The sequence below is a fragment of the Saimiri boliviensis genome, chromosome 5 (assembly GCF_048565385.1).
Source record: "Saimiri boliviensis isolate mSaiBol1 chromosome 5, mSaiBol1.pri, whole genome shotgun sequence".
Lineage (NCBI taxonomy): Eukaryota > Metazoa > Chordata > Mammalia > Primates > Cebidae > Saimiri > Saimiri boliviensis.
Genome location: NC_133453.1, coordinates 79,830,001 through 79,851,744, shown reverse-complemented (window position 1 = coordinate 79,851,744; position 21,744 = coordinate 79,830,001). Strand labels below are relative to the sequence as shown.

Here is a 21,744-nt window from a genome sequence, read left to right as displayed (position 1 = left end):
TTTATTCTTCATAGAGCTTACAATAAATCAGTGGAAAAATGCTGTTTAATATTTTGCCTCAGCACTTTGATTAATCAGTCATCCCTAATGTTGCTTCTTACTTCTTTCTACCAATCTGAATCCTACCCTTTTCTGGGCCCAGTTGTAAAGCCACATCCACAAAACCTATAATATATTTTATTTGCTCTTAATTACAATGAGTTTTATCAACCCACAACTCCTAGAACCCTATTTATCTATGCGGGTTATCTATCATGTTCTGGAGTCTGGGAAGTCCAACATCAAGGTACCAGCAGGACTGGTGTCTGGTGAGAGCTACTCTCTGCTTTCAAGATGGCCCTTTGTCGCTGCTCCCTCTAGAGAGGAGGAATATTGTCTCCCGACGTGACAGAAAAGAAGACAGAAAACCCACTCCCCTCAAGCTCTTTTTCAAGGGCCTAATCCCAACTATGACGGCTCTGCACTTATAACTTAATCACCTCCTAAGTGCTCCAGCTCTTAACTATCACATTGGTAGTATTAGAATACTATTTATGAATTTTCAGGACATTCAGACCATAGAACTTCACTAACAGCAGACTTAGAATTTACAAAACTAATAATTACAGTTGTCCCTTATTATAGGGGGAAATTAGTTCCATGACCTCCAGTCGATATCAAAATCTATGAATGCTCAAGTTCCTTATACAACACGGCATACTATTTGCATATAACCTACACAATCCTCCTGTATACTTTAAATCATCTCTAGATTACCTATAATATCTAATACAATGTAAGTGTTATATAAAAATAGTTATGCTTTTTTAAATTTTGTATTATTTATTATTGTATTGTTATTTGTTAGTGTTTTTTTCCTCCAATATTTCTTTTTTTGTTGTTTTGTTTTTTATTTGTATTTTTCCTCCAATATTTCTGATATTTGGTTGGCTGAATCCGAGGATGTGGAACACACAGATGAATTCTACCTAAGATGGTGCTACCACCTGGGAGATGGCATGAGTCCTCACATACTTAAAAAAATGAATAAAATATATCTGCTTTTGTTAAGCATTTTATGTATTTCAGGCAATATGCAAGGTCTGAATTCCAAGTGTTCCATAAATTGAGAATTGTTCCTGGTGAGGCCAGTAATTCTACAGTAACTATAAGCAGGAATGATCTTTCTAGAAGCAGTGAAATCTAGATTGTAAGCTTAGATATAAGAGAGAGGTTTCTCAGAAAGGGTTTCAAGGTGGTACTCTCTTTATGTGTTTTAATATCCTTTTATTTATTTATTTTGAGACAGGGTCTGTCACCCAGGCTGGAATGCAGTGCAAGCCTCAACCTCCTGGGCTCAAACAATCCTCCTGCCTCAGCCTCACAAGTAGCTAGGATCACAGACATGTATCAATGCACAGAGCTAATTAAAAATTTTTTTTGATAGTGATAGGGTCTTGCTTTGTTGCTCAGGCTAGTTTCAAACTCCAGATCTCAAGCATCCTCCTGACTCAGCCTCTCAAAGTGCTGGGATTATAGGCATGAGCCACTGCATCTGGCCTCTATATCATTTTAAATATTGGCTTAGGGATTTAAGAGGTTTTGATGCTGATCCAGCAGAAGTCAACCAACAGGATGTTCTGGATGTTCATTTATTAAATGTGGCAACTTCAAATAAAACTTGATGTTGAAAAAATAAAATTTACAAAGGCACTAAATTGAGAGTTTATTATTTTTGTTATGAAAGGAATTCCTTACAACCAAGACTTAAAAGCAATGGACCTTTAAGTAACATATCCCTCAGAAGTAGGGGTCCTCATGACATTATGGGCTGGATAAAAAAAGAAAAAAAAACAAGTAGGGATCCTGAATCTATAGACTGAAATCTACTTTAAATAGTGGACTGTTAAGTTGTTTGATGATACTAGTTCCTCTCTCTAGGGATTAATAATATTCCCATTTGAGAAGAAATTGGTATTCCTTGTTTTCAACTCTGGGACCTCACTATAAGTACTCTTGTCTCATCCTGAGTAAAACTGTATCTACAACTTAAAATTGTATATAAATTGGAAAAAGAAAACTCTTCAATAAATGGTGCTGGGAAAACTGGATATCCACGTGCAGAAGGATGAAACAACTTCTATCTCTCACCATATACAAAAATCAATTCAAAATAGATTAAAGTCTTAAATTTAAGACCCAAAACTATAAAGCTACTAGAAGAAAACACAAGGAAAACACTCTAGGACACTGGTGTAGGCAAAGATTTTATGTCTAAGACCTCAAAAGCACAGGCAACAAAAATGGACAAATGGGACTATGAACTAAAAAGATACTGCGCAACAAAGGAAACAACTAACAAAGTGAAAAGACAACCTGCTGAATGGGAGAAAAAATATCTATAAACTATTCATCTGACAAGGAATTAATATCCATAACATTAGGAAAAATACGTAAGAATGATAAGAATAAGGAACTCAAACTCAATAGCAAAAAAGCAAATAATTCCATTAAAAACAGGCAAAGGATCTGCATAGACATTTATTAAAAGAAGTCAAACAAATGGCCAACAGACATATGAAAAAATAGTTAACATCATAATCCCCAAGACAATGCAAATCAAAACCACAAATGAGATATCATCTTAGCCCAGTTAGAATGGCTCCTATCAAAAAGACGAAAAAAACAAGATGCTGGCAAGGATGTGGAGAAAAGGGATGCTTATGCACTGATATGGGAATGTAAACTAGTACAGTCATTATGGAAAATAGCATGGTGAGTTCTCAAAAAATTACACACCTAAAAAAACTGCCATATAATCCAGCAATTCCACTACTGGGTATTTACTCAAAGGAAAGGAAATCAGTATATCAAAGACATACCTCTACTCCTATGTTTACTGCAGTACTATTCACAATAAAAAGATATGTAATCAACCTAAGTGTGTATTAATGGATGAATGGCCAAAGAAAATGTAGTACATATACACAGTGAAAAATTATTTTGCCATACAAAAAAATAAAATTTTGTCATTTGCAGCAACATGGATGAAACTGGAGAGCCTTATGTTAAGTTAAATAAACTAGGCACAGAAAGACAAATACTGCAGGTACTCACTCATAGCGGGAGCTAAAAAAGTTGTTCTCGGTTGGGCACAGTGGCTCATGCCTGTAATCCCAGCACTTTGGGAGGCCAAGGCCGGCAGATCATGAGGTCAAAAGATCAAGACCATCCTGGCCAACATGATAAAACCCAGTCACTACTAAAAATACAAAAATTATCTGGGCATGGTGGCACATGCCTGTAGTCCCAGCTACTTGGGAGGCTAAGGCAGGAGAATCGCTTGAACCCGGGAGGCGGAGGTTGCAGTGAGCTGAGATCACACCACTCCACTCCAGCCTGACGACAGAGCGAGACTCCGTCTCAAAAAAAACGAAGGTTGTTCTCATGCAGGTAGAGAGTAGAATGATAGTTACCGGAGGCTGGGAAGGGTATGTGTATGGTAGCGGGTGGGGACAAAAAGAGGATGGTTAATGTGTACAAATATAAAGTTAGATAAAAGGAGTAAGTTCTAATGTTTGATAGCAGAGCACAGTGACTAGTTAACAACATCATATTGTATATTTCAAAATAGCTAGAAGGGAAGACTTGAAATACTACCAACACAGAAGTCATAAATGCTCTAGGTTATGACTACCATAAATACCTTGCCTTGATCATTACATATTCTATGCATGTAACAAAATATCCCATGTGCCTTACAAATATATACAAATATTATATATCAATAAAAAATTATGTGATTTGCAAAAAGCAAATGTAACCACATCTTTTCAATGTCCCACCATTTTTGCAAAGTAAAGGCTATCTGTACAACTGCCCTTGCCAAAGAGAAGCTTCTTACAAGGTTAGCTTGTGGGATGATAAAAAAGAGGGAAAAACTAAGAAATAACTCAAAACCTAACAGTAAAGAGCTGAATGACCGTGGCTAAATGACAGACAGGTTTATAAAATGGGGAAAAATTAGTAATAGTCAACAAGATGTTAACTTAGAGAAGAAGCCAAGATCAAAAATGAAAACTAAGGTATGTGGTGAACAAAGATATCTAGAAACAGAAAGGTATGTCAGAGTCACTCATAAAGGATAAAAAGTTTAGCAAGGGAAGGTCAAGTGAGGGAACTCTGTGGATAAAAGGCAACCATGGCATCTAGATTGTCTGGAACACTTCTGAATTCAAACACTTGCCTGTCAAATCACTTTGTCCTGATTTTTAGTTAAGAAAATATGGTCATTTTCCATGACCTATTCACATCCATAATTCCTAGCAAAATGTCTTTAGTATAGCAAAATCTCAATAATTATTTATCACTCATGATAATTACCTGAATACCGAAATCAGAGAGAGTACATTAAAAAGAAACACAATGAACCATTCTTAAATAGTAAAATCATATTTATCAGTGGTCTTTATCTATTTACTAGCACCAATAAAAAAACTAGAATCTGGAAGCTCTGTTTAGCATAGGAAATTGGTGTCATACTCACTTCATAATATTATCAGTGCTGGGGAGGGACAAAGCCATAATCTGCCAAAATCTGCACCATCCTTGTCAGGTTTGAGAGTTCTGTAGAGTAGTTATCACTGCCAGGTCTGACTGCCATAGCTCAGGAAAAGGGTGCAATCATTTCTCTTAGCATAGAATAATCTTGAGAAGATGTTTAAGGGACCTATGTAATAGAAAGTCACAGAAAGAGACAATATTATTGGTGGTTCAGAAATGGTATGTAATAGCTAACAATTATGGAATGCAGGAACTGATGCATTATCTTAACTAATCAACAACCCTATAGGGGATGGGTACTGTTATGAACCCCATTTTACAGGAAACCTTGGTTTAGCAAGGTTAAGGAACTGCTTGAGATAACAAAGGTAGTAAGAGGCAGGGCTGGAATTTGAACCCATTCAGTCTGGTTCTTCAGGGTATATATGTGATATCTGTAACCACAATGCTGCAGGGGTACTTGAACAGGCTGGAAAAAAACTTTTTTTCTTTAAAGGGCAAATTAATTTCCTCAAAAGCAGTCTCTATTCACTTTATCCCATACCATATGCTTATTTTCATCTCATAGCCTAAAAGTTAGAAGGGTACTTAACATGCCAACTTAAAATACTAAACTTTAAATCTTTAAAATGTATAGTATTTTAGAATTTATCATAGTGAAACATGGACAGTCTGTTAGTTCCCAAAACAGTAAAATAAGGATGATAGTGATTGATATTCCATTCTATTCAGATGTAATGACATAGAAACAGATGTAAATTACATAAAAACATTGTTTCACTTATTAAAATTATTTGGATCCAAAGGATTACTTTTAAAACCTTAACGAAATAAGTCATTTAAAAAATCAAGTGCCTTTCAGTATTCTTCCAAGTTTCAATAATCGATCTTTTCCATTAAAGAACTCTTGATTAATTATTCCAAATCAACATGTCATCTAAATATGTCCACATAAACTGTAACTTTTCCCTAACCGATTCCCTTTTATTAGCACTCATTTAAATCTTACTTTGCCACATTTACAGTTCTTTGAAAGTTTCATCTAATATTCACCAGACCATTCACCTCACAATTTTCTTCCGTCTTTCTAAATAGGTGAATTTGTTTACTGCTAAATCGATAGCTACGCTATTAAAGGTTAGTATCACGACTGTAAAAGACATGATCACCATTACCAAGATTTACCACAAGGAAATTATCACACGGTTGGACAAACAGCCTCCAACTCTTCAGGGGAAGTCAGTCAGATTACACAGGGCGGGCAGGGAGGCAGGCGGGGAGCGGGGAGGTCGGAACAGGCAGTGTTTGATTCAATTCAGCATTCACTGCGCCACTTACCAAGCGCCAGAAAAAGAAAGAAAAAAAAAAAAGCCAAAGAGCTGGGCGTTCTTTGGAGGACGGGGCCCGCAGGTAGGCAGGAGCCTGTGGGCGGGGACCCGGCGCCCAGGAGGGAAGGGGCTGGCTCAGGGACGCTAGCCGGGCGGGGACGCCAACCGGGCGGGGATGCCCACCCAGGGCCGGGCCTCCAGCTCTCGGCACCCGCACACTCGCCAGCCCAGCTGCCCGCACGCAGGCCAGCCAGCCGCTGCCGCTTACCAGTGGCGTCTCGCTGACTCCCTGGGGGCAGCCCTTCAACGGTTCCCGCTGTCAGAGCACCACCCCGCGGTGGGGTACGTCCAGCCAGCCAGCAGCTCTCGAGTCCCTCAGCGCCGCCGCTCTCGCGAGAAGCCAGGAAGTCCGCGAAGTGGGGGGGGGGGGGAGCGGGAGCAGGAGCAGGGAGGGGCACTTAACGGTGGCGGCTGGTTCTGCGCCGGATCCGGGAGAGGGACGGGCGCCATTGTGCTTCGCTGCGGACTGCTTTTCCACAGTCACGGGCCTAGAACTCCAAGGAGGAAGGCGACGGTGCGCGTCGCTGCGAGCGGAACGCGCCCTGGTCAGTGCTGGCTCAGAAGCAGGGGTAATGAGCTGCGGAGCTCGGTCTTCTCCGTCCCGGGAGCTAGTTCGGGACCAGGCCGCGAGTGGGGGAGGGGAGGAAACGACGAGGCCTGCGGACGCGGAGGCCGCTTCCTCTCCGGATAGGATGGAGGAGCTTGGTACGGGGCCACCGGTGCGAAGAGGGGCACGGCGCAGGCCTCCCCTGCCAGAGGCCTTTCGTCCGGTACTGGGGTTTGTGGTGGGTGGATGGGGCAGATTGTGTAGTCTCCCTCAGGGACGTGTGGCTGGTAAGGGGAAAAGGCCTGAGCCCTCCTTTGACACGCGGGGTGGCCTCCCCTTGGGCCGCGGTACTGGGCGGGGGGCGTCCTCGGAGCCCTGCGGGCAGCGGGTGTCGCGCGTGAGCTCGCCAGTGAGCGCGGGGAGAAGGCGGGCAGGGCTGCGGCTCGCCCATCCCGGCCTGGAGTCGAAGTGACTTCGGCAGGCCCTTAGATTCGACCAAGATTGGCTTGTTGGTAACGCCGGTTTTTGGATATCGTGACGCCCTGGGAGTTATTTTTGTGTGGTGGTGAATTGTGGGTTTTGCAACTGGAAGTAGGTGATTGTAATAAAGATGGACCTGTTGGCCTAAGAAGTAAAAACATGGAAGGCGCCGGGAGTAGGAAACTCCCTCATTTTGGTGAAACTGCGTATTGAAGATGAATGTGTCCACCCACTCACTCCGGAATGCTGCAGTTAATACTTTATCCCAAGTATCAAAGTAAATATATTGGGAAAGTATCAGAGTAATAAGTTCGTCACGATTAATGTTAACTGTGTCAAAAGTAAATTTAGCGAGTTTTTTCCCCCTATTTTGTAGAATTAATTAGATATTTTTCTGATTAGATGTTACTTTAAATCTCCACGTTTCTGTCCAGAACCAAGAGGTAGCGTTAAAGATGAATTTTTGATTTAAAAATTAAACAATGGACAGTTACTAAAAAGGCACACACAGGTAGTATAACTAGATCTTTTTCTTGAGATAGCAAAAAGTTAATTTGAGAAATGGGGTCAATAATATTTTCATTTAACAACTCTACAGCATTTCGGGAAACAGCACTGATGTATAAGGTAGTAGCACCAGACTCAGAAGACCTGGGTTTGAGTCTTGATTTTTGCCGTAATTATTTAAGCTCATAAGATTGTCTCAGAAACATGGCAGTTAATTTCTAGAGAGGATTAATTTGCTGAGGTGGTGTGTGAAGCAGTCACTGGCGGACATAATACTAGTCTTGGTTTTCTTCCAGTTTCACGCTGGGTCAGGTGTCTTGAATAAGAATTCCTACTTACTCAAGTACAAATGGTTTCTATTTTTCTGCTACCCTGGGAGAGGGCTTATTTTCCCAGAAAAAGGATGAGGATGCCCAGGTATGTTGTACATGAAGGTGTCAGGTATCAAACATGGACACAAAAGTTATCATCCATGACTCCTGTAGCCAGCATTTAGTCTGCTCCATACCCAACTCACACAACTCTTTATCTGCTGTATGTTCAAGAATTGCATACATTTTGACATTGTATTGTAGGAAAATAATTTTATAATACAAAATCTGTCAAATATCTTAAAACTTTTTTTGGATAATTTGTGATTTGTCATACTCAAATTACAAATTACGGAGAACTTCACATTACAAGAATGAGCCTGCCATGGCATCTGCCCTCCACAACTCACTGTTTAGTCATCAGACTAATGTATAAACAACTATTATTATCTTAGTATGACTCTACAGTAGTTCTGTAGGAGCATAGAAGAGGGGTACTTAATCTTGGCAACTTTACGGGATTTGTTTATTGCTTGAACTAAGATGTGAAGGATCACTAGGACTTTGATAAAGAAACAGTGCGACGTCATGATGTTTTATTTTAGGAATTCATGATTTGTTCCTGTAGCTGAAACATATGTTGAATGGTAAGTTAGAGCCTGACTTGGAAAACCTCCACTGTACCAGAAAATTAGTGTCTGGATGTGGTGGCTCACTCCTGTAATTCCGTCACTTTGGGAGGTCAAGGTGAGAGAATCGCTTAAGGCTGGGAGTTCAAGAGCAGCCAGGGCCACAAAGACCCCATCTTTGCAGATGGAGTGGTGCACGCTGCTACTTAGGCTGCTGAGGCAGGACCGATCATTTGAGCTGAGGAGTTGGAGACGGCAGTGAGGTATGATAATAGCTTTACTGCACTCCAGCCTGTACCATAGAGCGAGACCCTGTCTCTAAAAAAAAAATAAAGTTAGTGCTCTATTCTGTGGAATGGAGAGCTATTGTGTTCCTTTAACAAAATAAAAATAATTTTTAGATTATCTTTACTGATACATCCTTCTGTTACCACAGATAATTAAGTGCCAGTAATAAAAAACAGTGGGACATGCATGAATGAAATGCAGTGTTGCATTAAACTTCACTTTTAAACAACAAATTAAACTAAGCTAAAGAAGCTTTTAACTGTTAAATAAGATCACATGAGAATGATTACAATTTAAAAGGAATCAGATTTTAAGTTCCTATTAAGATTACTTGAATTCACCAAAGCAGAATTCAATTGCAATCAAAAATTTTATCTTAATATACAGTATTTGCTAATTTCATAAGATGAGCCAAAAAGTCTGAGGTTGGGGAGGATAAAATTATAATTTGAGAGTTTTAAGGGGTTTAATTTCTTTCTTTCTTTCTTTTTTTTTTTTTTTTTTTTTTTTTGCGACAGGGTTTCACTCTGTTGCCGAGGCTGCTGCAGTCCCAGTTTTCCAGACTCAAGCAATTGTCGCACCTCAGCCTACTAGGTAGCTGGGACTACAGGCGTTCACCAGTGTGCCTGACTGATTTTTATATTTTTTATAGAGGCAGGGTTTCGCCATGTTGCCCAGGCTAGCCTCCAACTCCTTAGCTCAAGCAATCCTCCCGCCTCAGCCTCCCAAAGCACTGTGGTTACAGGCCTGCTTGTGAGCCACAGCATGCTGGGGTTTAATTTTCATTAATCTTAATTTTCAACATTTCCACCCGGGCATAAACTTACATGATCAGAGCTTGTTTTTCCTGCCCTCAAATATATTTCTCTGACTCTACTGGTTAGACTAGGCAAGTTGAATACCTGGTTTTAAAATCACCTGCTGCTCTACACCCATTTTTGTCAACAGCTTAAAAAGAAGGCAAGTTTTGAACCTCAGAAGTAGTTATCTTTCCATTATGATCATTGCACATTAGTGTGATGTTTCACACTTTATAGAAAGAACCCTAAAATGGTTTCCACTCAGTGAATGAAGATTGAAACTTGATGCTTAGAGATTTAATTCACTTCAGGGAGAACACTGTCTTTTAAAGTAGTACAGTGTAGACTTAACATCATAGTCATATTTTCTCATGGGATGTTAAACTTTTTTCTAATTTTTTAAGGTTTGGGTATATCATATTCTTGTGTTTTAAATATTTGTTAGCTAAAAATCAAGAGAGATGATTTTTTTAAGGCCCAAAATGCATGTACTTTAACAGTGATTCCCTCATTGACCCACCCTTAGCTTCCATGCCTCCTTGTTTACTATGATTTCCCACTAAGGAAAAAAAATTTTCCCCAGAAGGAGATTTTTTTTTTTTTTTTAAGAAAAGTGTATGCTAAGTATATGTAAATAATGAAATTATAACTTTGTTTGTATTTCTGGAAGACTCTTGAAATACTACTTTGGGGCGGAGCATGGTGGCTCACTCTTGTAATCCTAGCACTTTGAGAGGCCGAGACAGGCAGATTGCTTGAGCTGAGGAGTTCGAGATCAGCCTGGGAAATAAGGTGAAACCCTGTCTCTACTGAAATACAGGAACTAGCTGGGTATGGTGGTGCGTGCCTGTAGTACAAGCAACTCAGGAGGTGAGGTGGGATGATCACTTGAACCCAAGAGGTCAAGGCTGCAATGAGCCTTGATTGCACCATTGCACTCTGGCCTTTGCAGCAGAGCAAGACCCTCTCTCCAATCAATCAGTTAATATTGTAATGGTATTTTGTGTGATTAATCTGGCCTTTGTGCCAAGAGTTTATCATATAGTAGTGGTGTACTTTTAGTAATTCAGAACCTGTAATCTTCCCTGGATATTTAAGATAGTTCTCCAGTTAGACTCAGTTAAAATCAGTTTTCAGAGACTGAGGGCATAAGATGCAATGGTAACAGTAGAAAAAAGGGTAAGTTACGAAGCTTTGCTCTATGGCTGCATAACAAACCACCTCAAAACCTAGTGGATTAAAACAGCTGTTTACTGTTTTTTTACAGTTCTAGGTGCCTGTTGAGCAGTTCTACCCATCTTGCTGGGGCTTACTTGTATACTAGCATTCAGCTGGAGGATTTCCCAGGCTGGGAGATCCAAGATGGCATCACTCATATTTGGCAGCTGGTGTTAGTTGACATCTTGGCCTTGCTCTGTGTGATCTTTTATGACACAGGAGTCTCGGGAATGGCATTCCAAGAGAAGCTTATTAGACCTCTTGAAACCTTGCACATCTTAAAAATGTCACAGTGCATTCTCTTAGTCACACAAGACTGGGGTGGGGAAGTAAGATTGTCTCATCCTGGGCAGAGCAGCAACATTGCATTACAAAGGGGGCTAATACTAAGATGAGGGAAATTTGTAGCCACATTTTGTAATTTACCAGAGATTCTTTAGACCACTTAAGAATAGATACCTGACCGGGCATGGTGGTTCACACCTGTAATCCCAGCACTTTGGGAGGCCAAGGCGGGCAGACCACGAGGTCAAGGGATCAAGACCATCCTGGCCAACATGGTGAAACCCTGTCTCTATTAAAAATACAAAAATTAGCTGGGTGTGATGGCACGTGCCTGTAGTGCCAGCTACTCGGGAGGCTGAGGCAGGAGAATTGCTTGAATCCAGGAGGCAGAGGTTGCAGTGAGCCAGGATTGCACCACTGCGTTCCAGCCTGGCGACAGAGCAAGACTGTCTTTAAAAAAAAACAAAAAAAAACAGATAGCCTCAAAAATATCATGCTTGGGATTGCTTTAAAATAATAAAGTAGCTGGTAGAATAAAGAAGATGAATGTTGATAATGGTTGAAGACTTGATTGGTACATGGACACTCATTGTTGGCTGTACATTGTGTGTATTTTAAAATTTTTTCATGATAAAAATTTTAAGTCACACTCAGGTAATCTGAACTCCATTTTGTGAAGTAATTTTAACCTTATCTTTCACTTAGTCTTTACTAGAAGAGTATTACCTAGTATTTACTACTTTGTGGTATGTAGCTACGTAAGGCTGTAAACCAGCAAGTTAGAAAGGGAATTGTTCTCCTTAGGACTTCTGTAATACAAGTTAGTTAAAAAATGTCTTTTCCTTTGACAAATAATTGTTGAACTTAATTAACAAAGTACATTTAAGAAATTTTTTGAACACTAAGTATAAAGAAAAAAAACACGTCAATAATGCCATCACCCAGAGGTTGTTAACAATAAAATGATAAAAATGGCTATTTCTTTCCAGTTGTTGAATGCATGTGCTTATGTAAGTAATCTTGCATACGTTTCTTTACCCTGCAGTGAATATCCTATATATAACTCTGAATGACTTTGAAAGATGTTTTACTATGTGTTAAAGACAAATTTCAAATAATGAAAAAGCCAACAAAATTTCTACTGAGCTGTTTATATGAAAACCTTTACGCTTAGTGATACTGCTTAATAATAGCTAATGTTTGCTGAACACATGCTGTGTGCCAGGAAAGCTCACGCTATACCTGTGAAGTTGATACTATCATTAACACCATTTTGTAGGTGAGGAAATTAAGCATTAGATTATACCTAGAGTCATACCCAAGCATGCCAAGTAAGGGCAGACCTTAAAGCTGGCCCTCAATATATTTCTACAAATAGAAATTGGCCGATGTGCAAAAATTAGGCAAAGATTAACTTATTTCCTGCCTAGCCTCAGTTTTCTATTTTGGAAAAAAATAGGAAATGAATTTTATTAATGTATTACATACAATTTTTTTGAGACTGACTCTCCGTTGCCAGGCTGGAGTGCAGTCGCATGATCTCAGCTCACTGCAGCCTCTGCCTCCTGGGTTCAAGTGATTCTCCTGCCTCAGCCTCCCTAGAAGCTGGGATTACAGGCGCATGCCATCACACCCAGCTAATTTTTGTACTTTTAGTAGAAATGGGGCCTCTCAAACTGTTGACCTCGTGATCCAACACCACCATAGAAATTGGCTGATGTGCAAAAATTAGCCAAAGATTAACTTATTTCCTGCCTAGCCTCAGTTTTCTATTTTGGAAAAAAAAATAGGAAGTGAATTTTATTAACATTTTAAATACAATTTTTTTGGACTGAGTCTCTCTCTGTTGCCAGGCTGGAGTGCAGTGGCATGATCTGGGCTCACTGCAGCCTCCACCTCCCGGGTTCAAGTGATTCTCCTGCTTCGGCCTCCCAAGTAGCTTGGATTATAGGTTCATCCCACCACACCCAGCTAATTTTTTCTACTTTTAGTAGAAATGGGGTCTCTTGACCTCGTGATCCGCCACCTCAGCCTCCCAAAGTGCTGGGATTACAGGCATAAGTAAGCCACTGCCCTGCCTAAATACATATTTATTGAAGAATACATTAATATACAGGAAAAGACTTTTAGGTATGGGAGGTAGCATATGTTAATAGGGTTGGACATTTTATTAGGCTGGTTATTTTATGACTACTGTGTGTACTTGACATAACAAGGCCATTATTATAGTAATGGGACACAGTAATCTATAGCATAATAGAAGGGGATACGTAGCATTTGAGACAAACCTTCATAAGCAGAATCAAAGAAAAACGTTTGGGCATTGTACTGTTTTTAGGAATTCACAGCTTTCCGAATTTGGTAAACTAAAAATCCAAGCTCTACCTGGTAGGCAGCTTGTAGTTGTGGTCAGAGAAAGCTCTAAGTAGGGTAGTTGGTGGAACTCCTTTACTCCTAATGGGTTCTTCAACTGCCTGAAGTTTTCCGGTTTACTTTTTCATAGTACCCCAAATTGAACTAGAGATAAGTTGGTGGGAAGATTGCTAAGGCCGACTATATACCTAGAAAGTAAAGTACAAGTAGAAGGCAAGAAGATAGCATATGTTATCTGGAAAAAAGTAAATAAATCAGTTTATAGAATTGAAAATTTTACTGTCAGCCACACTGCTTTCCTGTGTTTTCAAAATTTTATGTCCAGCATTCTTCTGGACCTTCTGGGCACCTTAGATTGCTTCTTCTTCTTATTTTGAGAAAGGGTCACACTGTGAGTGCAGTGGCGCTATCTCTGTTCACAACTTCCAACTCCCTGCCTCAATTCCGGAGTAGCTGGGATTACAGGCATGTGCCACTACCAACTGGCTAATTTTTTTTTTTTTTTTTTTTTTTTTTAAATTAGAGGTAGTGTTATTCTTTTTTAAATATATTTTTTGTAGAGACAGGGTCTCAATATGTTGCCCAGGCTGGTCTTGAACTCCAGGCCTCAAACAATCCTGCCCTGGCCTCCCAAAGTGCTGGAAGCCACCACACCGGCCAGACAGCTCATTCTTTAAAACCAACTAATCTTTGTGTGCTTCCTTGACCACCCCACCCCCACCCACTCCCAACCCCCTGAAAGAAAAACAGTAAAACATTTGTTTTTCATCAGTATTAATAATTTCCTCCCTTCCCAGTTATTAGGTAAATTCTTTCTGACTTGGGAAATAAGTATTCAATCTGCCTTTATCCATTTCCATGACTTTGAGTACTCACTGATTTATCTTGGAGCCAACATATCTCTTCCTGTAATGATCTTAATACTAATTTAGTTTGGGGGGATTTTTTCTAGCTTATTTCCTCCTCCAGTTTTTCAGTTTTACATAGTCTGCTCTTAAACCCATCAGTTTCCTCATTTGTTGACATTGGGACCATCTCTTTGTCTGGTTCTGCCTTTTTATCTCTTGGTAATGGGTTGATTTTGTTTTCATTGCATTTTTGTACATCATACAAGTTTTGACTAAACGTTAAACTAAAACCAACAGATTAGAGACTGAGATAAATAATATTTATGCATTGATATCGGCATATTCTACTTCTGTCGGGGCATTAGTATGATGGGTTGAGTTTGTTTTGTCTGTAGTTGAGATGGGTATGAGCTTTATTGCTTTATTTACCTTCAGAGTATTCTAGTAGTGGACTGCCACTGCCTAGTACTTAGTATGAGGCCAAGAATGCTGGAGGAGTTCCCCCTCCCCTCTCCTCCCCTCTCGTGTCTTGCTGTGTCACTTGAGTGCAGTAGCATGATCTCAACTCACTGCAACCTCTGCCTCCCAGATTCAAGCGATTCTCCTGTCTCACCCTCCTGAGTAGCTAGGATTACAAGCACACGCCACCACACCCAGCTGATTTTTGTATTCTTAGTAGTGATGCAGTTTCACCATTTTGGCCAGGCTGGTCTTGAACTCTTGACCTTGTGATCCGCCCCGCCTTGGCCTCCCAAAGTTCTGGGATTATAGGCGTGAGTCACCGTGCCCAGCCATGGAGGATTTCTGAAGAGTCTAGGCCAATTATCTTACATAATGTCTTCGATTTTGGGTGTCTCATCCTCATGGTGTTGTTAATATTATGGTCATGGTGTATTTGTTAAAAAGTGCTCTTTTTGCCATTTCCTGTTCCTTGCCTGTATTTTTCAAGCTTGTCTTTATTTAAACACACTAAGCATAGTTTTATAATCTGCCCAAAAGCTTGATTTGATGTTTTTGCTACTATGTTTTTTTATCTCATCTTGTGTCTCAAAGACCTTGTTTGTGGTATCTTGTTTTACTGTATACTTATCCCCTGTTCATTATGCTTGAAAAATTACTTGTAGAAATAATTTGAAAGTTAGCGTGAAGGCATTTTCCTTCAGCAAGATTTATACTGGCTTCTGCCATGTTCCTAGCGTATTACTAAGTTGGGACCACCTTAAACCAAATTCAGGATTCAGGTTTCCACTTACCAAGCTGGCAGCATTAACCTGGGCTACAAATCTGTACAAGAACTGATTTACTTCTATTAATAGCTTGACTCTTTTTTTTTTTTTTTTCACCTGAGGTGGAATCTTGCTCTGTTGCCCAGGCTGAAGTGCAGTGGCACAATGTTGTCTTACTGCAACCTCTGCCTCACAGGTTCAAGCAATTTTCCTGCCTCAGCCTCCCGAATAGCTGGGATTATAGGTGTGAGCCACCACACCCTAGCATGTTTTTGTATTTTTAGTAGAGACGGGGTTTTGCCATGTTAGCCAGACTCGTCTCAAACTCCTGACCTTGTGATTTACCTGCTTCGGCCTCCCAAAGTGCTGGGATTACAGCTGTGAGCCACCGACCCTGGTGTAATAGCTTAACTCCTAATCTCAGGTTGTGGTCCTTTGGAGTCCAGCTTATTGTGAGGAGGTAGCCTGTTAAGATTCCCTCCCTTGTTTATATCCTGGAGCTCTTCAGAGTGTCTTAGGATAACCAGAGGAATGAAAGTAGCTATTTAAAAAGCAGTTAATTTTTTTCATAGCTAAAGCAAGCCCACTGGTTTGTAAGATAGACAGGCTACATAAATTGTTGAATTGGTATGAATGTAGGTTTTCTACTCTTAATTGCTTATGTCAGCCGTTATTAAAATGTCTTAAGTTGATGGCATACTTAACAGAGTAAAAGTATGTCTTTTTAGGTAAAGTAGCCAGCTACATATCAGCTTCAGAGAATCTTTATCGAGAAACTTCATCTCAGAAGTCAAAAAGTTCAGTAAGTGAAAAATCTCAAATAGTGATAGGATTTTTTTTGTGTGTGTGGCTTTGTAGTTAATTAAATTCCTTTTGCAAATACCAGTTTTAGAGAATGGAAAGTGTAGCCTCTTGTCAGTGCCTCCCCTTCCTTAGTAATAGACATGTTGATGAGGAACATGAGCATAAAATTCTACTGGGACTTCCGTGAGGCATGCTCCACTGTCCTATCTGACATTTATAAAACTCAAGTTCAAAGATAGAATTTCAGGATATCAGTTGCAAAACTTTTATTGAAGCTCAGAGCCCACACCTATGAAATCAGCCCTGGTGATAGGTTTCTTATCACCAAACAGGAAGATAGCCTAACTGTCCAGCTGTGAAATAAAATCTGAATTTTAAAAAGTACGATATAGTGACAGAAGGAAAAGAAAAGACCATTTCATTGATCACTGAGGAAAGATTCTACATGTGAACTCTTTTTGCACTTTTTAAGTCTTGGTTTAAAACATTAAGCTTCAAATGTCTCTTTCCACTCATCTGTTGTTTTTGCTTATACCTTTTTCTTTTTCTTTCTTTTTTTTTTTTTTTTGTTGTTGTTTTTGAGAGAGTCTTTCTCTGTTGCCCAGCTATTGTGCAGTGGCACAATCTTAGCTCACTGCACCCTCCACCTCCTGGGTTCAAGTGATTCTTGTGCCTCAGCCACCTGAGTAGATGGGATCACAGGCGTGTCACCACACCTGGCTAATTTTTGTATTTTTAGTAGACACAGGGTTTCACCATGTTGGCCAGGCTGGTCTTGAACTCCTGGCCTCATGTGATCCACCTCAGCGTCCCAAAGTGCTGAGATTACAGTTGTGAGCCACTACGCCCAGGCTGTACCTTTTCTTTTGCAGCACTTAGAACTATTTGAGTTATGTGATTGTGTAGTTTGTTCCCTATTAGACTACAGTTTCTTTACAGGCACCATCTCAGAATGTTTAATGTCCCCCTACCTCATTTCCTTGTTGAGTATTAATTAATGTGCTTAGTGCTTGAGTATCCAAAAAACTTGATTAAATGAATGAATGAACTTGAAAAGATGCCTCATAGAACCTTGTGATTTGACAGAAGTTTCCCAAGGACTGCACATTTTTGGTTTTCACTGTATTTTGTGCTTTTGACCTACAACTTATGCAACTAAATTATGTAAGTTTTCATGTAACACCTACATTGTCAGAATTCAATCAATTTAAATAGAGGAGTTGCCAAAAATAGTTTCATACAATATGAAATTATCTCTCTCAGAGGACTCTGCCTCTTTGCCTTCCCCCAAGAGGTTTGTTTTAAGCAGATTTCCTACTAGGTTAGGTTAGTTTAGTTTTGCAAGTAAGAACTGGGTATAAATGTAGTCAGAATAAACTACAATAGGTATTATTCAGAAGCATTGTTGTTGTCATAGAACTTAATATTGATGCATGTCCTTTAAAAAGCGTTTTGTTGGCCAGGTGTGGTGGCTCATGTCTGTAATCCTAGCACTTTGGGAGGCCGAGGTGGGTGGATCACCTGAGGTCAAGAGTTCAAGACCAGCCTGGCCATCATGGTGAAACCCCATCTTTAAAAAAAAAAAAAAAAATACATTTTATCTCCCAAAAATTCTCAGATTGCAAATAACAGTCTCTTTAGTGTTTTCATAGCCATCTTGAAAAAATACCACATCTGCTACTTGTTAAATTGTTCATGGACTTTTGCATTGTCAGTGTTTAACCAGTAATATTCTTTCTCCTAATGAATGGCTATAAAAATTTCCAGTTCAGAATTTACCTCTTTTTAGTGAAAGATTTTGTATGGATTTATCAAATACATATATAATTTGTACAAAGCTGATGGTAGAAAATATTTATAAGTTAGGTGACCATATGCTTTATCATCTAAATGAGGCCACTTTTAAGAGAGAGTGTAGGCACTATCAGTAATTTTTCTGGGGTAATAAGCATAAATTAGAATTTTTCAGCACATAAACTGAGACTGTTTTGGGCACATGGGGAAATAAATGGTCATCCTGCTTCTAAGGAAAAGAGCAGTCCTTTTCCTTACCCTTTGCCCATCTCTAGTCCCACTATGGAAAGGCAGTGCCTCTCTACTATTTAGCTGTTTGTTTTAGGACTTAGATACTTTCATTTTTCTAAACAGTGTGCTTATACTATTATTTCATGATTTTTCATTGTTTTCTACCATTCTTATTTCCACTGCTCACTTCCATCTCACAAACTGATTCAGTAGTGCATATTTACATTATTATGCCTATGTAAATATTAAAAAGGTCACCTAATACAATCATGCCTCCTTTCGTGAAAGGCTAAGTTTTCCCAACTTAAAAAATTAATTTTTAAAATTGCCGTTTGTTCTGTATACACACTGTTTTTTCCAATTGTACCACCATCTCTGCCACGTGCCAGTGAGATAAGTTTCCATGTGATGCTTTTATTTCCTTAGAACTCCTGCCACCTGAGGTCCTGCTCCAGTCTGAACTGTTTGCTTTCTGTATACCATCCTCCTTAACTTCCCCTTTATCATTGCTTCTTGGGTTTCTTACCTTGTTTCCTGCCTCACACTCCCATTTTTCTAGGACATGCTCTTCATTTAGCTTCCTCTGGTTGTATTTTTGGTCATTGGGTTTTGTTGAGACTTTGCATGTCTGAAAATATGTTCTGTTCTCCACTTCAAATATGCTTGCTAGATTGAAATTCAAGGCTAAACATTTTTCTCAGTATTATAAGCATTATTTCATTGTCTTAAGACTTTTGTTGCTGTTAAACCATTCTGAGTACGTTCTCTTTGTATGTGACCCATTTTTTCCACTCTAGTAGGATCTTCCTGTTACTTCTGGTTTTCTGCAGTTTCAAGATGATATATTGTGCTTAGTGTTGGCCTTTTTTTCTTTGATCCCCTTATGTACTCTTGAGCCCTTTGAATTTTGAGATTTGTGTTCTTCCTATCTAGAAAAGTTTATTTATTTGGTAGTTTTCTCTGTATTTCCTTTTCCCATAACCACAGTCATATGATAACCCTCTGGATAATTATTTTCATGTTACATTTGCTATTTCTTTTGGTTCTGCTTTCCAGGAGGTTTCTGCAACTTACTCGCAGTCCTTATGTTGAATTTATTTCGGTGTATCTTATTTTAACAAGTATATGGCATTTTGAATTTCCATAAGCTCTTTATTATGCTCTCTTTGTATTTTCACACATCCTGTTATTGTTTTATGGATGAATGTTATTTGATCCCTGTGAGGATAGAAATAAACCCCTTTCTACCAAATTTTCCTCTCCATGCACCATCTTCAAAGTGTTGTTGTTGTTGATTTTGGTCCTTCTTTCATATTGGAGACCTTCCTTCATTACGTGTTGGTTCTTGATGTTTGTCAGTTAGAGGGAAGCACTAAAAACCCTGATTAGAAACTCTAGGTGACCAGCAGCTTTTGCTGTAGGATAGAATGATCTAGTGGAAGGCTAGCTTTTGAAGTGGAAACATTTCAAATGACATTCAGAAATCTTATCACTGGTGTTTGGTGATCCAAGAGTAGAAGCCCTTAGTCTCTTGACAGCATTGTAGAAACAGAACATCGAAAGAGTCTTTGGGTCTCAATATTATTGAGTATATACATTTTCTTGTATTCCTTTTACTGACCCATACCTAAACTCCTGCAGAGATGATTGATTGTACGTTGTGTGTGGGAGTTGGGGTGGGGGGATGGGGACACAAGAGTGTTACCTAGGAAATCTTTATTTTCCAGAGTATAAATAGCCTATCTTTAGAGGAATGGAACTGGGGAAGAATCTGAGGTTCTATGGCTCCAGATGCAGGTTTTAATTCAACAACTTACTTTCCAACTACATGCACCCTCCCCCACCAACTTGTTGTTATAATAAAATAATAACAAGTTGCGGGGGGAGGGTGCATGTAGTTGGAAAGCAAGTTGTTGAATTATTGGAGGGTGCATGTAGTTGGAAAGCAAGTTGTTATTTTATTATAACAAGTTAGGAGGGAGGGTGCATGTCTGATAAAATACTGAGAACAATTATTGGAGGGTGCATATAGTTGGAAAGCAAGTTGTTATTTTATTATAACAACAAGTTGGTGGGGGAGGGCCATAAAATATTGAGAATATAATACATTTTACCATCTTAACCATGTTTGTGTACAATTCAGTATTATTGAATACATTCTTAATGTTGTGCAGATATCACTATCATCTATGCCCGTAACTCTTCATCTTGTAAAACCAAAATTTCATACTCATTAAATAATAGCTCCCCATCTCTCTCCAACCACCAATCTTCTTTCTCTATGATTTGACTACTCTTAATTCTTTATTTTTGATGTATCTTTTCTATGTTCAGATATACAAATACTTACTATTGTGTTACAGTTGTCTACAGTATTCAGTACAATAACATGCTGCATAAGTATGCTGCCTAGAAACAATAGGTTATACCATATAGTTCACGTATTAGACTGTACCATCTAGGCTTGTGTATATATACTGCTAATGTTCACACAATGACAAAATCACCTAAAGATGCATTGCTTAGAATATATTCCCATTCTTGAGGATGCATAACTATACATACAATGCAATATTATTCAGCCATAAAAAGTAAGGAAATTCTGGCATATGGAATAGATGAACTTTGAGGACATTAGGGTAAGTAAAATAAGCCAATCACGAAAAGACAAATACTGTACGATTCCACTTACATGAGATACAGTCAGAGGCTTTGTAAGTCTTTGCCTTAGAAAACTTTAAAAGCTTTTAAGTTTATAATAGTAATGTCCTTATAGCAGCACTGTTTATTATAGCCCCCAAATGGAAATAGTCTAGTGTACATTCATCGTAGAATGGGAAAATAAGTTATGTGCATTCATATAGTGGAATGCTATGTACAGAAATTAGAGTGAACTTAAAACTGCATGCAACATCACTGATGAATCTCACAAATACAATGTTGAGCAAGAGAAGCTGGACACAATATTGTATGATTCCATTTATATATAATTAGTCATAGGTAACTGTTGTGGGTTTAGAAATGTTTAGTGAAGAAAACTTGAAAATTATTAAACTTTAAAGCAGAAAGCACTCAATTCCACAAAATAAATTTAAAATTTTGGGGTTTTTTTCCTGAGCAGCTTTATTCATTTTATTTGTGTAGTTAGAATCATGCTGCATATGTAGTTTTGTAGGTTGATCTTTTCTCTTAAAATGTCACTTTCCAGTAGTACCATAAGCAATCTTTGAAAACATTTTGAGAAATACTCTATTAGCTCTGTGATCATGTGCAAATTACTTAATCTCTCAGTGCCTGTTTTCTTATTTATAAAGTGGAGATAATATAGTACCTGTCTCAGGGTTGGTCTGGAGATTCAGTGAACTGACAGATAATCAGAAGGTCCTTATTCCCAGATCTCGCCATATAATACTTAATAAATTATTTTTGTTATAATTAAGAGGTCCTATGAGTGGTAAATAAAAAGTTCATCA

The 21,744-nt window shown here is 38.9% G+C and overlaps 2 protein-coding genes across 30 annotated transcripts in view; one reads left to right on the top strand and one right to left on the bottom strand.

Annotated features, from left to right (window-relative positions):
* Window positions 1–6,242, bottom strand: part of BAZ2B (bromodomain adjacent to zinc finger domain 2B) — a 423,693-nt gene extending 417,451 nt beyond the window's left edge. For 23 of the 25 annotated variants that reach the window (XM_074399602.1, XM_074399607.1, XM_074399604.1 and 20 more), the window contains exons 1-2: window positions 6,139–6,242; window positions 4,526–4,708 (exon numbers count right to left, since the gene is read on the bottom strand). The gene's annotated coding sequence lies outside the window, so the exon portion shown is untranslated. Of the gene's footprint in view, window positions 1–4,525; window positions 4,709–5,717; window positions 5,788–5,880; window positions 6,035–6,138 lie in introns of those variants that run through there. The other 2 variants (XM_074399601.1, XM_074399603.1) reach the window with 2 other exon arrangements.
* A 75-nt stretch (window positions 6,243–6,317) lies between these two features.
* MARCHF7 (membrane associated ring-CH-type finger 7) overlaps window positions 6,318–21,744 on the top strand; it is a 60,032-nt gene continuing 44,605 nt past the window's right edge. For 3 of the 5 annotated variants that reach the window (XM_010329881.3, XM_010329869.3, XM_010329874.3), the window contains exon 1: window positions 6,319–6,475. The gene's annotated coding sequence lies outside the window, so the exon portion shown is untranslated. Of the gene's footprint in view, window positions 6,476–21,744 lie in introns of all 5 variants that reach the window. The other 2 variants (XM_010329896.3, XM_039470075.2) reach the window with 1 other exon arrangement.